Raw genomic sequence first — 24,177 nt, 5'->3', positions numbered from 1 at the left:
AATCTTCTTCTTCTTCTTCTTTTGGCTTTTCCCCAGTTAGGGGTCGCCACAGCAGAGCATCTGTCCGCTCATGATTGGCAGTGGAGTTTTATGGTATTGAGTTGCCAGCCCGGCGACCAACCTTCCACAGAAGGCACGCACACGCACACGCACACACTCACACCTAAGGCCAATTTAGAGTGTCCAATCCACCTACTGTATGTCCTTGGGAGGAAACCCACGCGAGCACAGGGAGGACATGCAGACTGTGCACAGTAGGCACCCCAGCCGAGAATCAAACCAGAGAACCTCTTGCTGTGAGGTGGCAACGCTAACTGCTGCACCACAGTGGCCGCCCAAGTCTCCATAATCAATAAAAAGGTGAAATGTGACATTGATGATAAAATTGCTGTTCTGTGTATCTTTATGTATCTATAGCCATCTATCTATATCCATATCTATATATGTATCCATATGTGTATGTGTGTGTGTATATATATATATATATATATATATATATATATATATATATATATATGTACACACACACTATGTATCTGTATATATATATATATATATATATATATTTATTTTATTTATTTTACATTTGTTGACCGGGCTAGTCCAGCTGGGTACATATCCATTTTCAGCAGAGGCCCGGGGAGAAAAGCTCCACGAGAGTACAAAACAATATTTGATTTTAATAAAACAAAGCTATAAAATAAAATAAATTCAAGGTTAACACAATGGAAGTAGTAAATACAACTAAGCTATTTTATGCAAAAAAGAACATATTGAAGTAAACAGTTGGGTAAAATAAGTAAGATGTACAATACAGGAACACACTTGAAGAGGTGAGTCAACATGAGATATTAGAGTGACAAAGAGACATAATAAGATATAAAAGAGAGTACAAATTAGTTGAAAGAGAAGTTATGAATCTGGATTCCAGTAAGCAGGTAGATTATGCAGACATTGAGATTTAGAAATTTAGTGAGAAGACAAGAGAGGTTGGTCTGGGTTAAGACAGGTGCATAGCCAATGTCTTTTAAGGTAGGATTTAAGCCTGATTTTAAATTGTGAAAGTGATGGTAGTGAGGTTAGGTCACTGGAAAGAGAGTTCCAGGATTTACCCACGGTGTTAGAGAATAGAGAGTCCCCTGCCTTGTTGTTGACTTTTTGTGTTAGTACTAGCATTTTAGTGGCTGAGCGGAGGGTATTGAGGTTACTGTAGGGGATGACAAGGTTGGTAAGAATCGATGTGTTACTAGGTTGATACAGGATTTTATAAGCAATTATTAATTGTTTAAGTAGCAGTAGGTTAGGTAACTCTAGCCAACCAAGATTTTTGTAATTAATACAGTGGTGGGTCCTAAATGTTGAGCCAGTTGCAAATCTTGCAATATTGTTGTAGGAGACTGCTAGTTTGTTCATGTTGGTTTTTGAGAGGTTAGTATATATTGAGGAGGCATAGAGGAGGGTAGAAATTAGGTGGGTCTGGGCAATAGTAGATCTTGCTAGTGGGGTAAGAAAGGATTTGATCCTATATAGTGAGCCTAGTTTTTGTTAACTGTTTTTATGGTATTGCTTATGTGGGCTTCAAAGTTAAGGTTATTGTCAATTAGTACCCCTAGGAGTTTTGTGTTAGAGTCAGGGGAAATGATGGTTCCATTATTAGAAGTGACAGTGAAGTTTAGAGGTGTGGCTCTATGGGTGGGAGTGAAAAGTAGAAGTTTGTTTTTTTTCAGATTTAGGATGAGACATTGATGTTGAAAAGATTCCAACAAAAAAGTAGAAACGAACCAGGCAGTAAGCAAAAAAGTTGCACGGACTGTTTATTGTAGTAAGCGCTTTCGGTCGAGGTAATCCCCCAACCTTCATCAGACATACACAAAATAACAACCATAATCCCTTCTTTTAAGCCATGGCTTAATGAGATTCCATTTTCATTGATTGAATAATTGATTATTTATACTTAAAAAGCCAAGCTATAAATATACTATTTAAAATACAAAATACAAGAAGGCTGTAGGTTTTCCCAATGAAACAACAGAATAATAAACCATGAATATAATACATGTAAATAAATCTCTATAAAAAGTACATACACCATAATTTAACTGTAAGTTAATGTAAAAATATATATGAATATTAAAAATGTTCATTCATAATAAAATACCATCACATTAAAATAAATGCATTGAATTAATTGAGAATAATAATAATGATAAATTATCATCCCCACACTATCATGTCATGTTTAACTCCAATGTTAAAATTCTTTTTGAACAACATTTGAACATGTGAACAAAACCAAAACAGAATAACACCAACTTATACCAAACAAAACATAACAGAATTAACCTGCCAATGAATATCCTACTTTAATAATGTTATTATTTACATTATATTGTGCTATTTTTGTTTGATTATTATTTGGTAATTATTCGATAAACCTAGCCAACTACACTGGCATCACCTCATTAATGCTTTTAATTTTAGAATGCTCTTTAATGATGCATACTCATTTAGACCAGGGAAATATAGGCTGCCGTTCTAATTTGCCAAAATAATTCTTTTTCTTCTAACCAAAGTTGCCATGGTCCACCCTAATACTAACATTAATTTGTTGAATAACAGAAAATACAAAACTGTGATCAGGTTCATCGTGGATATGCCTGGCAAGGGCATTTGTTAAATCCTTTCTGCCTACGGCATACATATGCTCATAAACTCTTTTCTTAAATGATCTTTCCGTTTTGCCTATGTAAAACGCACAACATTTTGTGCACTCTGCCACATAAACCACTTTGGTACTATCACAGTTATGTTTCCCTTTTATGGCATAGTTTATTCCCCTAATGCATACTTTATTGCCTATCTTTATATGTTTACATTGGGGACACATGCCACATTTTGACATACCAACATTTATCTTTGTTGGTTTGTGGCTAGAATTATCCAACAAACTCTTCAAATTCATGCCTCTCTTATACACGAACTTAGGTTTTGTACCAATTACTTTCACTAAATCTGTGTCTTCAATGATAAAGTTCCAGTTTTTGTTTATGATGTCTCTGATTTCCTGAAAATCAACACAAAAAGTGAAAATAAAATTAATATTAAATTGTGATGTGTCTTTATTTGATGACTCCGTATTAGTTTGTATAATACCCCCTCCTATTAGGGGTCGGAAGTGCCCTGCATTGCGTTTTGAAACAACCTCATCCATAACTTCCTTAATTAAAGTACTTGGATACCCTCTCATGGCAAACTTATTGCTCAAACAATCACATTCCGTTATGAAGTCATCTTTGTCTGACACCATCCTGGCAGCCCTAACAAACTGTCCTTTCACTACGCTTCTTTTCTGATGAAAAGGATGACAACTTGTGTAGTGAAGAAAGGAATTAGAGTGTGTGGGCTTCCTGAATATCTCAGATTTGTATTTATTATTCAATAAATCTTTACTTAATTTTACATCTAAGAAACACATCTCATTAATGCCTACTGAATACGTAAATTGTAAAAAGTTAGTCATACTTGAAAGGCTTTCCATAAAGTGAGGAATTAAGTCAGCTGGCCCATTCCAGAAAAAACACACATGTCATCTTGGTACCTGTTATACCAAGTGACATGTTGTATGTACAAATTGTTCTGAAAAAGGAATTCATTTTCCCAATGTGCTAAAACAGAGTTTGCAAAACTGCAACCACAGGGGACCCCATCGCAATCCCGGTTTTCTGAAGATAAAATTGTCCTTTAAAGGTGAGAAAATTGTTGAACAAAATCACTTCTAATAAGGTCTCAACAAGGTTCATCTGATCATTGGAAGCTTTTTCCTTAGCATAAAGTCCCTTGTCCATTCTATGCCTAATCTCTGCGGTATGACTGTATATAGATCTTTGATGTCTACCACTAAAATATACAATTTATGTCAAAAGTCATTTTATCTATACTTTGTAAAAGCTCCAAGAATCTTTGCATATTTGACTCTGTTTTTAGTAAAGGTTTCAAAATCTCATCTACCAGTTTAGCACAAGCATATGTGATGGACCCTCGTCCGTCCACGATTGGTCTAAAAGGAGGATTTTTAGATCTTTGTGGATTTTGGTGTGCCAAACAAGGTAGGAATTTTTGGCGCTGACATATTTAGATAGTGAAACGTTTCACTATCTATCATGCCTTCAATAAACAAATCATCCAAAATTCTTTTAATTTTGTTATATGCCATGTGTATTTCATTCAAACTAGACTGTGTATAGCTATCGGAGTCTAGGTGTTCTAATAACCTGTTTTCATAATAGTATTCATCCATAAATACTAAACCCCTCCTTTATCTGGAGACATGACCCTAATGTTGCATTCATTAAGAAGAGACAAGAATGCTAATTCTTCTTGAGATGTGTTAGATTTCTTATTATAAAGATTAGGTCTATTATTGACCATAGATCTTAAATCATTCTCACACACTCTCTCAAAGACATTAAGGAATTGTGTAATGGGGTTGAAAATGCTTGAAACTCTATGAGTATCTATAAGAGATGGTGTATTACCTAGTCTAAATGCCAAGTTTAATTTACGAACATATAATTTCAGATCTACAATAGTTCTAACTGCATTACATTTCTTATCTGGCACAAAACTAAGGCCTCTCGATAGAAAATTAATGACATTCTGCTCCACAGTGAGCACTGTATAATTGTAGATCTTAAAATCTCCTGACTGACTAGTTAAGACACTCGGCAATTAACATCTGTATTGCTTATCTCCTCCGTTGGTTCCCCTCCTTCTCCTCTGTGTTCTCCTCTCTGATTGAATGTGGAGTTGTTGTTGTTCCTGCTCGTGCCTGAATTCCTGGTCTCCCCACCATATGAAAACCCTGATTGTTAGCATTGAATTATTAGCCTGTTGGCCCTGGTTATGATTGCCACCATTTGTATTAGTATTATTAACATGATGGCTTTGATTTCTGATGCTCACTTCTTCTAATTTGAGGCTTCAGAATTATCATTATTATCTTGTACATCCACTTCGGCAGTGCCATCAAAACTTGATTATTATCTGTATTGAGCAAATTAGATTGATTCAAAGGGGAGGCTTTTTACTACTATATTCTTTTAAATCTCGATCAATTTTTCTTTTCTTGTTAATAACCAATTTATTGATAGTTGCATCAATGCTAGATAAAATCATTGCATAATCATATTTATATCTGATAAATTCAGTATGACTCTGAAGAAACATTTCTAATTGTGACAAATCACCTTGCAGTATATTAAGTTCCACATTATAAAAATTAATCAAAGAATTTAAGAACTCGATGCCCTGTTTATCAAATAAAGCAACGAGTTCTTGATGGTACACAGAATTATTAATTAATCCTGCAGGGTAACGCCACTGGCGTAACCCTTTTGGGATTATTTTTAAATTAATACATTCCTGTAAATATGAAACTTCTAATTGAAGTTTTCTGCAATGAAACAACTTTTTATCAAATAAATTCAGTTTATCAATGAACATAGATGAGCTCACCATATTATTTACATCAGGATTAGCGGCTACATTAGAGTTAGTATTGTCCATTGATGAGAAAAAGTCCTTCTTTGCTAAAAAGGTAGCTATCGATGGTATGGATGTACTATCATTAGCCCCATGAAGTCGCAAGTCTGTATTGTTCACCCTAACATTCTCCGATACGTGAGCTGCTCCATTAGAGTTAGTTTCAGTTAAACTCATGGTTCCCTGTCCGTTGTTAAGCGTGCTTCCACTCTGTACACGCTGAGCTGGCTGAATCAGCCCCATAGACGAGGAACCGGATGCACACACGCTAGTATTCCCATCAGGTGCCGGTTGTTGGCTAGAACCGTTCCTAGTAATGCAAGCTTGAACTTGCTGTGATAAATTATCTACTTTGGTTACCAGCATGTTAACCAAAGCCGTAAGATCCATAGGCGAGCCGCTAACATTAGCTGCTTCTTGGTTATTCTGTAGGTTAGTTCCGATGTGTTGAGCAGCAGGAACTAACTCTTCCTCTTGGGAAAAAAGAGGTTGTGACCCAGTCCTATGATGCACGCTGCTCTGCCCCACGGAAGCGTTTCCACTCGACATGACAAACCAAATAAAGATAAAACTGCAAACAAGATTCCAACAAAAAAGTAGAAACGAACCAGGCAGTAAGCAAAAAAGTTGCACGGACTGTTTATTGTAGTAAGCGCTTTCGGTCGAGGTAATCCCCCAACCTTCATCAGACATACACAAAATAACAACCATAATCCCTTCTTTTAAGCCATGGCTTAATGAGATTCCATTTTCATTGATTGAATAACATTTTTAATATTCATATATATTTTTACATTAACTTACAGTTAAATTATGGTGTATGTACTTTTTATAGAGATTTATTTACATGTATTATATTCATGGTTTATTATTCTGTTGTTTCATTGGGAAAAACTACAGCCTTCTTGTATTTTGTATTTTAAATAGTATATTTATAGCTTGGCTTTTTAAGTATAAATAATCAATTATTCAATCAATGAAAATGGAATCTCATTAAGCCATGGCTTAAAAGAAGGGATTATGGTTGTTATTTTGTGTATGTCTGATGAAGGTTGGGGGATTACCTCCGACAAAGCTTACTACAATAAACAGTCCGTGCAACTTTTTTGCTTACTGCCTGGTTCGTTTCTACTTTTTTGTTGGAATCTTGTTTGCAGTTTTATCTTTACATTGATGTTGAAGCCAATCCTCAACTGCGTTGAACACTTTTTGGGTAAGAGATTGCAGGTCAGCTTGATTTGGGGCTGTGCAGATTAATGTGGAGTCATCGGCATATTGTATTAAGGAGGCCTGAGGAATAACAGTGTACAGGTCGTTGATGAAGACAGAGAATAGAAGTGGTCCAAGTATAGAACCTTGGGGGACGCCTAGTGAGATGGGGAGAAGGGGAGATAGGTTGTTCCCCCACATGACTGCTTGTTGCCTATTGCTTAAGTAGGATTCAAACCATTGTATAGATAGAATATCGAGGGACAGATTTTTTAGTGCGTTAATGAGAAGTTTATGGTTAACCATGTCGAAGGCTTTGGACAGATCAATAAAGAGGGCTGAGGATAGAGTGTTGTTATTGCGATTTTTATTTATACAGTCGGAGAAGGATAAGAGGGCAGTAGTAGTACTGTGAAATGGCCTGAAGCCATGTTGGCAGCTAGCTAGCAAGTTGTTGTCTATAAGGTGTTTTAACAGTTGCCTATGAATGCATTTCTCCATGATTTTCGCCAAAGGAGAAAGTATGGCAATAGGTCTATAATTGGATAGTTCCCTAGAATTTCCCCCTTTATGAAGGGGGATAATATGTGCAATCTTCCAGGTGCTAGGAATTGCACCTTCTGAGATTGTTCTGTTAATCAGAATGGAAACTGGGTAGCTATTGCATCTGCTGCTTTCTGTATGTGATAGGAATTGCACCTTCAGAGATTGTTCTGTTAATCAGAATGGAAACTGGGTAGCTATCGCATCTGCTGCTTTCTGACGCTATCGCATCTGCTGCTTTCTGACGCTATCGCATCTGCTGCTTTCTGACGCTATCGCATCTGCTGCTTTCTGACGCTATCGCATCTGCTGCTTTCTGACGCTATCGCATCTGCTGCTTTCTGTAGATATACAGCAGGAAGGAGATCGGCAGCAATGGTAGTAGGTTTGAGTATTCGTAGGAGGGTACGGATGAGGGATGTAGAGATGGGTTTGAGATGAAATGGGGGAGGTAAGGTAGTATTATGGGATGTTAGAGGAGAGCTGTTGGGAGATAGTTGGTTAGCAAGAGACTGAATGGTTTCAGTGAAGAAGGAGTTAAAGGTTCTTGCTACTTCCTTTGGATTGTCCTGGTCTGCGCCTACAGGTGGGGGGGTGACAGTACGACCTGGATGTAAGAGAGTATTTATACCTGCCCAAAATTTTGGGGGTTACTTTGCTGGGTATTTTGGAGTTTTATGTAGTATTTTCTTTTATCTAACAGGATTGATTTGTTTGTGTCATTTCTTAACTGTTTGAACTTGATGTGATCTTCTTGGTTTTTGGTAATACGCCATAAGGTCCAGTTTTTATTTCTAAGTAGCATTTTTTGTTTTGTATCTTTTGAGAGCCAGGGTGCAGGTTTGTTTCTAGTCTTAATGGTCCTTATTGGAGCATAGAGGTCGAGAATGTTTAGAAATTTACTATTAAAGTGGATTACTGCTTCCTCTAGAGGTAGACTATTAAGGGGTGCCCAGTTGCATGCTCTAAGTTCGTTTTGGAAATTATCAGGGTTAAATTTAGTTTTACTCCTAATATTTCTATAGGTAATTGGATTTTGGATATCAGTCTTGTCCCTGATTATGAAGGTTAGAGCATGGTCGCTTATATCCTCAGGGAGAGTTCCAACTTTATAACTTAGGTGATGTCTATTTATTAGTATCCAGTCTAGGGTGCTTTCGGTGTTGTTGTGTTTATTGGTCCTTGTGGGGGAGTTTATAGTTTGAGTAAAACCATGTAAATTAAGATGGGTAGAGGGCTGTTCTGAGGTACAGCTATTCCAATTTATATTAAAGTCTCCGAGTACTATTGTTTCTTGGGGATAGTTGGTTGATAGCCAATTCAGGATATATTCTAGGTTGTTTGAGTTATCCCCTGGGGGAAGATAGATGGCAATAATATAAATAGATTTATGGTTATTGAGTTGGAGTTTGGAGATAAGTATTTCTTCATTGCTAGTTGGAGGGGGCTTAGAGTCAATAGAGGTAACTTGTAGTCCAGACTTGTAAAGTATTGCTATTCCACCTCCTGTTTTATATATATATATATATATATATATATATATATATATATATATATATATATATATATATATATATATATATATATACATATACACACACACACACACACACACACACACACACACACACACACACACACACACACACACACACACAGCTCTACATATATGTACGTCTAAATAAAACTTTTCAGTTGAACACTATTTGTAAGGAAAATGTTGTTTATTTAGACATCTTCCCCTTGTTTCTTTCATTTATAAATTGTGATAACAGGTGTTGCACATTTAACATGACTGCACTTTTTATTACTAAAAGGTGCCAGAACATAACACAACGCATGTACACAGCAACTTCAGATAAAATACGTAAATAAATAAAAACAAGAAAACCTGAAAGCACTGCAATCTTGAATCATTACTTATCTATTTAATTAGTAACTGCGGTAGCATTATTTTCTGACAAAATAAATAAAACAACCTAAAAATATTTTGATGATAAATTTGATTGCAAGATGTATATCTCATAAAAAATCACATTCCAAATTTATCAATAACTTTAACAAGAATGCTCTTATGCTATGAGGTAATGCCAAGGACATGCATTCTCCATGAGACATGTACCCTTCAGTCAGTGACAAAAAAACTTGAAACATGCCTGGACAAACTATAACCAGCAAGTAAAATAATTATGATGCATTGCAAACTCTTTACATTGCTAAAAGTCAGAAATCAGATCATACATCAAGAAGCATATAGTATGAGCAACCACTCACAAATGTAACCATTTTTATTCAGCAGATTCATCACTAAGGCAAGTCAAAATGCAAGTGATGGCACAGTACATGGAATCTAGTCCACTGATGGCGTAACTTACTTTCCAGATATTAGCCAGTGTTGTACGTTTGTACGTTCAGTAATTTATCAATCTATGATACAGAGAGAATCAGTCAGGATTCCACGAAGGCCAAATAAAGACTTGATCTGACTCTGCAGGGTTTATAAATCATTGCTGCTGAAAAGACAACCTGACATTAACTTTCACATTGAAAATTACATATGATTTTATCATTACCCACTGGTGGGAAACTGATCTCAGCACCTAAAAAAAGAATGTGAAGAAATGAACTTGGCATTTCAAACTGTAATGTTTATGATGAAAAAGAAGGGATGGACACCTTTTTACAATAATACTGATGCCTGCTTTTCATGAATCTTGGTAGACGTGGGGTACTGTAGGAAGGCTAGAACTGGGGATGGGGGAGGTCACCAGTAAAGAGTTTTACACCACTGGAATATGTGAACCCATATGCTGGCTCACCAAGTCTATTGACTTCCTGATGTGTGGCAGCACAGAGTGGGTGGAGGATGTTTCCAGTCATTTGGTTCAGTATCTTTGCCGAATCACTACTTCACCTGCTACATAATGGCAGAGTGTGGGTGAGGGGGTGGGGTCTTTCAGAAGTACATAAGTACAGAGCAGGTTTCAGTAACTACAGAAGTCCAAGTATGAAGCTACGTAACAACTCTTGTAAAGGGGAAGAATCAGACCATTAAAAAAAAAAAAAACAAAACAAAAATCCAGGTAAGATTTATAAATATATACTGCTTCTACAGGTGAGTCTAGTGCTAATTAATGGATGATAGTATGTCCATTTTAGGAAGCTTGCCGTCCTTAATTATGACACCCACAATGTTCCCGATGGTACCTACAACTTTAAGACTCAATTTAATTGTGCATATGATAGAATATTTGTTTGGAAAACGTATATAAATAAATAGATATATTGACAGACAGACAGATAGATAGGTAGATAACACTCCAGTGGGACAGGCTCCAGTAGCCCCAAGTTAATAAACATGAGTTGCCCTCAGCTTTGAGAGTCTGTCTCACAGTACAAGCAGCAGTGGACACAGGTTCTTGGACCCAGTCAAAACAACTGCATTTCTGGTTCACATCACTTAAACTCAGTCACGGAAAACAACTGATCAAACAAACATTAAATATATAAATAATAACGTTAAATTAAATTAAAGAAAAATCACCTTAAAACATTGTAAAGCCCAACATCCCCACTTATTACTTATGATAATTTCAAGATTGCATAAGACTGGAGAAGGGGGGCTGTTGGAAAAACTCTGGCAGACTCATTGAATGATCACAATGATAACAATTACATCATTATTTGACAAATGAGACTTTTCAGAAAGAGGACTCAGTGAAAATTCAAGCAGCGAACCTGCAATAAAAATGAACAACATTCCTTTGTATCTCTTACAAAAATCAACTGTTTAAATAACAACATATCTCCAGTGGGCAGAAAAGCAACACTAAGCACAGCTGTGTTTACCTAGCAGGAACACGAGCTTCTTTAAATTAAATCATTTTCTTTGAAGAAATCTTTTTGTAGCAGAAATATTTTTTTTCTTTAATATGCACAATATGCTTTCAGTATAGCAGAAAACTGAAAACCATTTTTAAGTTAAACAGCATGAGGGGAAGACGTCCCCTCCTGGAGGAAAAGGAAATAACTGTTGTTTTCCTAGTAAACATGCTCACAGAGAGGCTCAGTCAATTGGACAGAAGCACATTGCTCTGTTTGGGGCACAGACCATGCAAACCAGCTGCAAAGCCTATTTCAGGTTTCTGTCATACTCTACTCCTCTCCAGTTTCACAGTTTATTCTGCGAGTACATCCTTCACAGATGTTGCACTGTTCACTCCACATCAGCTGTACCATTCTTTGATTGTGTCCTGTATGGTCTGGACCAGTTTAAACCATGGGAAAGCCAGACTGGAAGATAACATTTTATTTTATCTTCACACTTAATCTCTGCTGAAGTACACTGCCCACTACCTACTTACTATACAGTCATGTAAGTGACAGCTTCCTGTCCTTCTGATTCAGTGATTTTTGTTGTGGTTTTGTAGTATCAATCCACAGCTGCTCCCCAAACAGTTATCTGAATGCTAGTTTATCAAATCTGCACCAAACATAATGGCAATACAAGTTAAGTAACGGTCATTCCATACCTTCAGCTGACAAGGCCTCAATCTCCTGCAGCTCTGCTCACTAGAGCTAGCTGGAGGGAATGACAAATATGTTAGCAGGGTAACAGCAGTGCATTCAGGGGACATTCTTGAGATTTGAACTTATATACTTGCATGATAATGAATAAAGAAGAAAACAATCAGATCTACCACTACACAATACTTAGGCTGTCTGTAATCTGCCCCTTTCTCATTCTCTTCACCTCTCCAAAGCAAATTTAACCTCTCCTGTAGTTCTCAGGTCCCACCACTCTCTCTGTGAAGTAATATTTCTAGATGTCAGTATCACCACACATGCAAATAGAGGGGCTCATTACTCAGACCCATCAACATGGTAACACTAACTAATAGTCTTTCTGTGTTGGAGTCAAGCTGGTCTTTACTGGTATTATGTAAACAATTTGACAATGTTCCATCTTAAAACTGTATATACTATTTATGCCAGCTAAAAAAATATTACCATGCAAAAATATGTCTTCATTAAGCTCTGTCATTACTCCTTTCCTGAATGTTTCTTTTGATGGTCTTAAAAGCAGAAAATGACCCTAGTTCTAGGACATGTGTGACAGCATGACCCTAGTTTCATGACATGTGTGAGAGTAGGACAATAGTTCCACGACATGTGTGAGAGCATGACAACAGTTCCTTGAATTAAAGCTGGATATGTGGATGTCTGTGAAAGTATGGGTTCACATTTCAGTCAGCTGTTGATAGGAAAGAAAGGTATCTTCTTTATAAACCCCTTACCACAATAACTACAACCACAGAAACACTGTGTAAAAGTGGCCATTGAATCTGGCCCCTAGAAAGCAAGAACAGTAATTCAGCAAACATATAATGAATGGGTACCATGTTACCAAAAAATGTAAAATGGTAGACATAGTGATGGATGTACAGAGGTGCTAGTAACAATATTAGGAGAAGTAAAGGCAACAAAGCTGACTCAAACTATGACTTAGTAAGAGAGTAACAGAAGTCAGTCTGAGTGTACAGTGTTGCTCGACTACAACTTTCATAGTAGAACATCTATAACAAGATTAGATTAACAGTTTTAATATTAGTAAACAGACTAGTTATACGGCTTTCATCTTTAGTTTACGGCATCTAAGAACTTACATCTAGATTACCAGTGAGACAATGTGACTAGCTAAAAACACTAGAGAACGCAGTATTAAAATATTTAAACAGCAATGAATGTAGCTAAAGTGTCACTGCTGTTATAACATTAAATGTTAAAAATAATAATTTCTTAGCTTGTGAATCCTAGATACTAGCAGATGGGGGTGGTATATACTCCCCTGACTACTGTTTAAAGTTAATAAACTCAACAGAGAATGGTCTGCATTATAATGTTTCCATTTCACATCCTGTAAACCTTTGCAGCACAGTTGACCTCCCTGTCCTTCTAAATAGGTCAGGTGTCCTGCAGCTATTAGCAGGAAATCAAAAAAAACTAACAATTATATTATAGTAGCTTACAAAAAGCATGTGCTGTCATTCCACGATACCAGGCATGGCTGCAGAATTCTTCTGCATATTTTAAATGTTACATGTAGCTTTTACTGCCAAACGAAGCATCTCAGGCAGCTGCTTTGGACCTGTCTGCACTTGCAAAAATCTAATCTTACGGAAAAAAAACATAACTAAGGAAGCTGCAAATACAAAACAGAACACATGTTTGGCAGACAGTAGCAATGCCTGTAAGAACACAAGGCAGACCATTTTACTATGTTCACTTTTCAGACACTTACTTGCAAGCAACACAGCTTATCACCTCCTCCCAGGAGAAATCTTGTGTCATACGCTAAGCTACTAGTCCAACAAAAGAAAACAAAATATAGTGGTAAAAGCTAAGCTCTCCCTCCAGTAAACTGAATGCCTAAATGCAAGGGTCGGAATCACGAAACACAGATTTATGAGGCAGAAAAAGGCATGAAGAAACCACAAATAAGTGGATAGATTGACGGAAAATCACAAATGCAATTGCTGAATCCATAAAGTTTACATCATATGGAAGAATTTTAACAACACTAAGATCGGTAGTAAGAATATTGCTCTCCACTTACCAGCAATTATCTATGCTTAACCAAGAAGTGTCCTGAAGTTAATGTCTCTTAAGAGAGAGCTATCCTCCTCTGAAACTAAACTGCGCATCATAAATGGATTGATTGCTTTCTTTTTCTGGTAAAGTGTAGCAACATTGTCCATAATGTGGAAAGCACTTTTAACATGCATTATCTTGATCACATGACCTGGCTTCTTAGTGTAACACAGATAATCCCACGATACTCTAAAACAAGCTGTTTCTTAAAAGCTCGGCAGCCTGCATATGTTCTGTTTTGACATTTCCGTCACTCAGTAGATGAGCTTCCTGACTGAGAGTTTCCTCTTTGAGGTCACTGCCTCTCGTGTGTTTGTATGCGTTTTACAGTGCATATTATGTAGAGTGCAGATGGCAGGCACATATGATGCTTTAAGACAACAGTACACAAAGATTTAAATGGAAATTTCAAGCAATATCTTAAATGGGCATGAATGCAGGAACATCATTATAGCTAAGAGGCAGACGTGAGACTCAGCACTGCAGAAAATAATCCAAGCCTTTAGGGTTAAAAATATGTTCACTTCATATCTTAAAAACCAGAATGTCCTTATCTGTAGCTGTCATCAGGTATGCTCATTCTTTTAGTATGAGTATATCTGGATCTGAGTGCTTACTAGTTACATCTCAACTGTACAGATTTTTGCAGAATGTCCAGATATTTGCCTCATGTTTTTGGTCCATTTTTCATAAAGTTGTAGTTTTCTGGCAAATTAGTGGCAAATCTTTAAAGATTAAGTTAGGAAATAATAACAGACATTTGAGTTTCAGACTTTATACCCTTCAGTAAAATCCATGCTGATGTAAAACTTGTTATTCTATCTGTCTACACCTGTCGACCCTGGGATTCAGGTTACTGGCTAAGGCTCTTGCCACCCCTATAGTGCCTTTTTTTAGGCAAGGCTCAAAGGACAAAACCACCACTGTAACAGATACAAGCATGCAAAATCTGAAGGTAATGCTACTCAATGCTAGAAGTCTAAACCTCAAAATGCACTCTCTCGAGGCACTCCTAAAATGGGGAACATCGATATCTGTGCAGTAACTGAGACCTGGTTCAAGGCTCCAGAGAGCACCCCTGCAATACCAGATTACAACTCTTACCACACTTGTTGGCCACCAAACCAGGACCAAAACATTAAAGATGGAAGAGTGTCCATTTTCACCAAGGACATTCACACCTACAGGCTAGTCGCCCAACACAGTGCATCTGAAATTCTACAGGTCCAACTAAAAGTAGGCAAGACTGGAATCCAAATTGTAGTTTGCTACAGATCACCCCACCATGACCCAAGATTCTCACTACACCTTTCTAAACATACTAGATAATATTAAGATAGAACCAAACACCCTAATACTGGGTGATTTCAACTACCCTGCCATTAATTGAGAAAACTACTCTGGTACCAACACCTTTGCCCAATGGTTCTTGAAATTCATAAATTCCAATGCCCTGGATCAACTAATCCAGTCCCATCAGGGGCTGAAATATCCTAGACCTGGTCATTACCAAGATGGGAGATCAATGCTCCACACCTGTGGTCACGCCCCTAGTTGGTCAGGTCTGACCATAAGCTAATCACCCTTAACATCCACATCCCCCCCCCCCCCCAATAAGGAAACTTCCATAAAATACTTCTACAAAGCTAACTTCATGCGATTCAAGTCAGAAGTGACAAATTTCATGACACCCATACAGACGGGAACTGAAAGTTCAACTGCTGAATCCTACACTAAGGCACTGTACGAGCACATCCACTCGTGCATGAATCATGCCATTCCAATTAGAACCAAGACACTCTCTTCCAAAAAAAGGAAGTCAATCTGGTGGTCCCCTGCCATAAACAACTCTACAGCAGAAGGAAGAAACTGTTGCAGAAAAGAAGAAAATCCCAGGATACAAAATACTCCCTTACCAGCCTCAGTATGAAGCTGAGATCCCTCATAATATCCTCCAAAGCTAGTTATGAAAATAAAATTGACAAAGATTACAAGGACAACCACAAGGCATTTTATATTTATGTCAAGAATCTAAATGGCAATGCTCAGACCTGCTTTGAGCTACAACAGAATGGTATTAAATATACTGATTCCAAGGAGATTGCCAATATCCTGGCAGATCAATTCAGTGCCAACTTCACCCCCTCTCACCCCCTAAAGGGCCCATTTCAATACCAAAAAATTGCCAAATTCCAATGATCACGGCCACACAGGCAAAAACGCACTCTCCAAAGCTAAGAATACAGCATCCATGGGACCAGATGACATCCCAGGCTGTGTACTACATGAACTACAAAATGAACTGGCACCTCACCTAAGTGTCATGTTTAATCATAGTCTCATCTCAGGCTTCATGCCCACTGAGTGGTGCACAGCTACAATTATCACACTCCACAAGGGAGGATCCGCCTTGGATCCCAGGAACAATCGTCCCATCAGTGTAACGAGCCTGGTCTGCAAAGCCATGGAACGCATTATCATGGAACTTATAAACAAAGACATTGTCAGCCTTCAAACACTGGACCCCACCCAGTTTGGGTTCGTGAAGGGCTGGTCTTGTTTCCTCAACCTGATTGAGTTCTTCGAATTAGTCTCCAGAGCCACGGACGAGGGCAAGGTGGTCCACACAGCATATCTGGACCTCACCAAGGCCTTCAACACCATCCCCCACTCTGGATTCATAGATAAACCTACTAAAATGGACATTAATCCCTATGTCACTCGATGGGTTGCCAACTGGCTTACTGACAGAACCAGACAGTAAAAGTAAGCAACTCAAAATCCAGTTCCATCAAAGTGACAAGTGGAGTACCTCAGGGTTCAGTCCTGGGACCGATCTTGTTTGGCATCTACTTCTCTGAAGTACAGGCCAGCATTAAGGGACTCTGGCTAACAAAGTTCGCAGACGACTGCAAACTATTGAATCCCCAAATGATGTGGATATTCTACAAAAGGGCCTTACAGAAACAGATGCTTGGTGCCAGGACCATGGGCTCAAGCTCAATGCTAAGAAATGTATAGTTATCCCCTTTGGGTAAAACCAAGTACCCATGAATTACCACATAAGTGGCAGTATACTAAACACCGAAAGTGTGATAGGGGGCTTAGGGACGCAGGTGGACAGTTGTCTCACCTTCGATAACCACATCACTACAACAGTCAGGAAATCCTTCTATGTGGACACCTCATCACTAAGGGCTTTTTATCCAGAAAAAAGGAGGTCATTGTCCCACTGTACTCATCCCTCATTAGACTCATTATAGAGTACAATGCCTCATTTGGTATGTACCTCAAGACATCTGCAACAACTGGAAAGGCCACAGAAATACCTCACTAAAAGAATCACAAGCCTAAAGCAAATGCCCTCTGCTGACCAAATAAAAAAACTCCAGCTATACTCTGTGGCATATCGCCTACTCAGAGGCGATCTCTACTTAACAAACAAGGCCATGTCAAACCCAGAGCTGTTGGACATGCTACACTTAAAAGAAATCCCAATTCTTCAGAACCGCACGCTCCAGGGATCTAAACCTGTTCATCACAATGAACAAAACATGCTGGAGGGATAGGTTCCTGACCTACAGACTCCCCAGACTCTGGAATGGACTGACCATACATGTCAAGCTGAGCATCTCTTTGGCCCTCTTCAAAAGGAACCTTGATGATTGGATGGGAGACAGGAAATTCACCCTGGGGATCATGTCAGTCGCCCTGCTAGACAGGGGACCAGGGAAGTAAATATTGTGGGAATAAATAGCCAGGGAATTGTTATGGCTAGGCTTGTATAGGCCCTAGGGCCAATAGCATAATACCAGCCTATGAACCTATGAACTTGCTAAGCTTGTAAGAGCAATATTTAAAATTGTCCCTATTTTTAGGGCCTTTGTCCCACTTTTATTAATGGTATTGTCCAGATTTCTTGCTCTAAGAGGTTGAGAGGTATGGGGTCAGCCTTTCATGCCTCGAAAGGCCAGAACCAGTCCCACAGAGTAGTCCATAAGAGAGTGAGTGCAGCGAGAAGGCTGCCAGTCTAGTCATTGATCTGGTTGGTATCTACCTCATTGATCTGGTGGGTCTATATTAGATGAACAAAAGTTCATCTTAGCGAATGCTCACATGAGCGAATATTGCGGAACTCGAAACCACAATTGCGAGATCGCAGTAGAGTGAAGATGGGAATATTTGCCCTCTCCTCACTGTAGTGCAATCTCGGAATTGGAATATATATTTAGGGCTGGTGTGGGGTGAGCAGCCCCCCACAATTGCAGTTTTGAGTACCTGGATATTCGCTCATGTGAGCGTTCACTAAGATGAACTTTTGTTCATCTAATATAGACCCGATCTGGTTGGTAATCTACCAGTTTACGTTCCTCATTATAATACCCCCACAAATCTCAAATGGCAGCTATGCCATCGTGGTTATACTAGTCACCCCTCAAACAGCCACGAATCTCACATGACAATGATGCCATCATGGTAATACTAGTCACCCCTCAAACAGTTTATGTTCCTCATTATAATGCCACCACAAATCTCACATGGCAATGATGCCATCATGGTTATACTAGTCACCTCTCAAACAGCCACAAATCTCACATGGCAACAATGCCATCATGGTTACACTAGTCAACCCTCAAACAGCCACAAATCTCACATGGCAACGATGCCATCATGGTTATACTAGTCACCCCACAAACAGCTGAAGCACATTTAGTGGATAAACTCAGGCTTCAGGTGACAGCAAGTGATAAGGCCAAATACTGCATTTCCATTTATATCTAGTGTGTGTGTGTGTGTGTGTGTGTGTGTATACACACACAAATACATACATACCTAACATGTATACACACATGTACATATCAATACCTACCTATGTATATCTAATCTGTATCTATATCTACATATATAGATATAATCTAAATCTATTTATCTATTTAATCTATCTGTACTTATATTTATACATTTGTACAGTTTTACATATATCTCAAATGTGTCTATTATGTATTCATGTATATTGGAACAGATTTATATATATATATATATATATATATATATATATATATATATATATATATACAGGTCCCCTACACATGATCGAAATTTCAGAAAGCCAATGCTCATATGGACGAGACCATATGATCGACTTTTGAAATTTCGATCATGCACAGCGGGCATCTCTGTATAGTGCGAAATGGGAAGATTCCCATCTTTTGCACTGTAGTGTGATCTCGGAGTTGGTATATTTATATTGCAGGAGGGGGGCACAGCCCCCCTGCTAGCAACAAGTAGGTAAGTTTTTTTTTTTTTTTTTTTACATGTTCGAATTTTCAAAAGTCGATAATATGATCTCAGCCATGTGGGAATCGGCTCTCTGAAATTTTGATCATGTATAGTAGACCCACATAAATATTTATATATATATATATATATATATATATATATATATATATATATATATATATGGATCTAGGGCATTTCACCGAAACTCATATAACCGAACACAAATCACCGAAAGCACAATTCACCGAAAATACAATTCACCGAAACACATTTCACCGAAAGTGGTATATGGCCTTGTTCCCACTATAGTGCGACCCTGGAGTTGGTATATATAGTAAGGGGGTGTGGGGCATAGCCCCCCACATATTTAAAGTATATATTATGTTTGGATAAGAGTACTATATTTCAATAGCAAGTATACATGTATATAGTTTAACACATTTAAAATATGCAGGGGGCTTATCCCCCAACCCCACCTCCACTATATATACCAACTCCAGGGTCGCACTACAATGAGGACAAGGCCATATACCTTTTGGTGAAATAACTCCCCCTACTATCATTAGGGAATTGGGCCTTAATGCTCTCTGTAAGACTAAGAACACTGCATTAATGGGCCCACACAATATCCCAGGATGCCTTCTAAATAGCATGAAACATGACCTATCAGGGCCTCTGAAATTACTATTTAACTGTAGCCTCCAAACAGGTCTGTGCCTCATGAATGGAGAAAGGCAACAGTCACCCCTCTGCACAAAGGTGGGCCATCTACAGACCCTGGAAACTACAGACCCATAAGTCTCACTAGTCTTATACGTAAAGCCATGGAACAAATTATCATGGAGATGATCAATAGTTATGTAATAAACCTCCAGATACTGGACCCAGCCTAGTTTGGTTTCATCAAGGGCAGAGCATGCCTTCTCAACCTGGTGGACAAATTGCTCACACTGCATACCTTGACCTGTCCAAGGCATTTGACACAATACCCCACTTGGGCATTGTTGACAAACTCAAGAGGTTAGGTACAAACACATGTCACCCAGTGGATAGCCAACTGGCTCACAGACAGGACCCAGGAAGTTAGAACTGGGGACTCCACCTCTGCAAAGAGGCCATTCACAAGTTGAGTTCCTCAGGGATCAGTCCTTGCACCGCTCCTTTTTGGCATTTACTTATCAGCAGTCAAGACCAATGTCAGTGATCTCTGGCCGACTAAATTTGCAGATGACTGCAAATTAGGAGCTGTCAGTGAATATCACAGTGACACAAATGTTCTACAGGAGGGGCTGACAGAAAAACAACTGGTGTCAGAGCCATGGACTAAAACTAAATGCCAAGAAATGCATAATAGTAGTCTTTGGGAAGTCACCCATCCCTGGTAACTGTGATATTGACAACACACCCCTTACAGTTGATCAAGTATTTCTTGGATTTAGGGACACACATAGATAGTAATCTAGCCTTTGATCATTATGTGTCTGCAATGGTTAGGAGATTGTTCTATGTTGCACAACTTATAAACAAAGGTATGGCATCTAAGTCCAAGGAAGTCATTGTTCCACTGTATTTGGCATTCATCAGACCTATCAATGAGTACAATGCCCCCATTAGTATGTTACCTAACCAGGCATATCCCAACAACTGGAACATCCACAGAGGTTCCTTACTAAAAGAATATAATGTGCAAGTAATATGTCCTATGCAGACCACCTCAAGGCCCTATCCCTGTATTCTGTCTCCTACCAGTGTCTGAGGGGAGATCTATGCCTGGCATACAGGGCATTGTCAAACCCCACTCTGATGGACCTCCTGCATATCCACAAAACAAGCAGTACCAGAATTACCCATTCTAAAGACTTAAATGTTGCCTGTGATATAAATAGGACCTGCTGGAGATAAAGGTATGTATCCCAGAGACTACCCGATCTATGGAACAGGCTCCCCATCCATGTGATATACAGTTCCTCCCTAACCCAATTCAAGTGCAACTTAGAAAATTGGATAGGAAACTAGAAATGTATCCCTGGTTTTGCACCTATGTCTCTAATGGACACAGGTAACCTGTAAATGGTTCATCTCCTAGGCCCATGCTTACACTTATCAAGGGTATGAGAACTTGTCAGAGATTTAGGATGCATGGCCAGGCTTAAAAAGGCCCTTGTGGTCATTAGCCTAATAAACACAAAAAAACCTATATGACAACATTGTGTCTCTAGAGAGTGTAACACATGGCTTTACGTGTCCCTTTTGTTTGTAAAGTTCTCGCAGCAATCTGGTTAGGAAACTAACCATATTAGATGAAATAGTAATTGGTAGATAACCTTAAACAAAAGAGGGAGCCTGGAAGGCTAAAGACAGGATGTTGTTTCCTTATTTAGAAGTTCATTGTATTTATTTATTTATTTATTTATTTATTTGCAGTTGGTTTACCAGGATAGTCCATTGGGCCTAAAAGAACCCGTTTTCAATGGAGTCCTGGGGAGAAAAGCTCCAAAAAAAAACAGACACACAAAATAGGTACAAACAATTTAAAAAGCCCTTAAAACAAACCAGAGGGCAGGAATAAACAATAGATAGCTTAGATACTTATACAAATGTAAAATAGGTCATTGATTTTGCATTTGAGGTAACATTCATATAATACAGTGTAATAGAAATAGGTAAAATAGATGTGAGTTGTGTATGACTTTAGAGAGGTAGAGTTGTTTTGTTATAAATGAATGTAGTTATGAAGGGAATGATAAGATAAATAGGCTTTGTTGAATAGCTTAAGAATGGATGAAGGATTAAGAGTTCCATATTTTTATGATGGATGAGAACAGGAACATTCCCATTGCAACTTTAGATGTGTGTGTAGAGATTTTTTAAATGAATAAAGATTAGAGGTGGTACGAATGGATGGTGGGAGTGAGTTCCAAAGACGGGCTAGGTTAGAGGATAGAAGGTATTTGCCTGGGGGACGTGTTGGTTTATGTACTACTAGTAGGTTTTGGTTGTTAGACCTTAAGACTCTGTCTGGTAGATGTAACTTAAAAGCAGAAGACAGGGAGGGACAGAGAGAGGGGTTATTTATGAGCTTATGGGCTAGGGTGAGCTGAATGTAGTTGAGCTGATGAGGAAGTTCAAGCCAGTTTAGTTTTTGAAGAGAGGAACAGTGGTGGGTTGATGACCTGTGGCCGCTAGCGAACTTGGCGATCTTATTGTAGCAAGAGGAAAGTTGTTTCTTTAGAGAGGACTGAAGATTTGTTAGGAGAGGTGAGCCATAGAGCAGGGAGGGAATAAGAAAGGAAGAGGAGAGAGCGATTTTAGAGGTCTTTGTGAGGTAATGGTTTTGACGGTAGAGCATACCCAGCTTTTGGTGGGTTTTTTTGATATTTAGTTGAAGATGAGAGTTGAAATTAAGCTGGTTGTCAGTTTGGACACCAAGTAACTTAGTTTCGGACACTAGTTCTAGAATTGAGTTGTTTTGACTTATAATCAAGAAGTTGTTTGTATTGAAGGGAGTAGTTTTAGAGGGGGTAAATACCATAAGTTTGGTTTTAGAGGCGTTTAGAGCTAGGTGGTTTGTTTTCATCCAATGCTCAGTAATTGAGAAAGCTTCTTGTGTGAGCTTTAGAAGCTTAGGGACAGATGAGGCAGAGCAAATAATGGTAGAATCGTCAGCATATTGGATAATGTCAGAGAATGGGATAGATTTATGAAAATCATTTATAAATATGTTAAAGAGGAGAGGACCAAGTATGGAGCCTTGGGGAACTCCGTGGGGGTATTGAGAAAAGAGGAAGTGGCTTTTTCCATTTTACAGCTTGGTGTCTGTTTGATAGGTAGCTGGAGAACCAGTTTAAAGAGGAAGGAGAAAGGTTAAGGTTGGAAAGTTTAGTTAGGAGCAGACTGTGTGAGATAGTATCAAAGGCCTTAGAAAGGTCAAGTAGTAGGGTGGAGACAATTTTCCCGGAATCACGTGCTTTATTGATGGTTTCAAGAAAGGAGAGGAGGGCTGTCATGGTGCTATGGTTTGGCCTAAAGCCATGTTGTGTAGATGTAAGAAGGTTATTTTCTAAAAGATGTGGTAGTAGTTGAAGTTGGACACATTTCTCTAGTAGCTTAGAAATGGGGGACAGGATAGCAATTGGGCGGAAGTTGTTAACACTGCAGTTTTTTCCACCTTTATGGAGGGGGATGATGAAGGCTTGTTTCCAGAGTTGGGGCACTGTACATTCCAGGATTGAGCGGTTGATGAGAATGCTTATGGGATAGGCAATTCCATCAGCAGCTATGCTTAGGAAGTATGAGGGGATGTTATCAGGAGCATTAGTGCCGGGCTTCAGTTTTCGAAGGAGTTTCTTTATTGTAGAAGTGGATATAGGTTTTAATGAGAAGGGAGCAGAGTGGGGAGGGAAAGTATTTGATACTGGTAAGGATGATGAGGAAGTTAGAGTGGGTGAAGAGTTAGTAGCTGGGAATGGGGAAGTAAGAGAAGTGCATGGTGGTGTTTTTGCGGGAGAGGGTGAGGAGGTATTGGATGATAAGGTGGAAGTAGAAAAGGAGGAAGTTAGTTTGCTAATAGAGTCAATGAAGAAGGAGTTAAATTGAGTAGCCAAGTCTAGGTCTGGGGCATTTGGATCAGGGGTGGGGGTTTGTGGTTTGCTAGGGTTAAGGAGGGTAGAGATTCCTTTCCAGAATCTCTGTGGATTTGTTTTATTATTGTTTTGAAGGGTAAAGAAATAATTTTGTCTGTCAGAGATAGTAAGCTTTTTTACTTTGTTTCGCAGTGTTCTATATTCAATGTGGGATTTGGTGGTCTTAATTTTCTGGTAAAGTGCCCAGGCTTTATCTCTGAGGCGCATGGCTGCTAATGTATTTTTGGTAATCCAGGGGGCAGAGTTATTTTTTATTCGCTTTGTCCTTAAGGGAGCTTGGGAATCAAGTATCTTTAAGAATGTAGAGTTA

The 24,177-nt window shown here is 38.6% G+C and overlaps 1 protein-coding gene across 8 annotated transcripts in view; it reads right to left on the bottom strand.

Annotated features, from left to right (window-relative positions):
- The window catches only part of PITPNM2 (phosphatidylinositol transfer protein membrane associated 2), a 3,395,372-nt gene that overhangs the window by 1,401,969 nt on the left and 1,969,226 nt on the right, over positions 1 to 24,177 (bottom strand). The window contains exon 1 of one of the 8 annotated variants that reach the window (XM_044067912.1): positions 13,910 to 14,195. The exons of the other annotated variants lie outside the window; for them this stretch is intronic. The gene's annotated coding sequence lies outside the window, so the exon portion shown is untranslated. Of the gene's footprint in view, positions 1 to 13,909; positions 14,196 to 24,177 lie in introns of those variants that run through there. 8 annotated transcript variants of the gene reach the window in all.

Source organism: Protopterus annectens, chromosome 3.part1, assembly GCF_019279795.1.
Source record: "Protopterus annectens isolate FY-2018-M chromosome 3.part1, PAN1.0, whole genome shotgun sequence".
Taxonomy (NCBI): domain Eukaryota; kingdom Metazoa; phylum Chordata; order Ceratodontiformes; family Protopteridae; genus Protopterus; species Protopterus annectens.
This window is presented reverse-complemented; position numbering and strand designations above follow the sequence as displayed.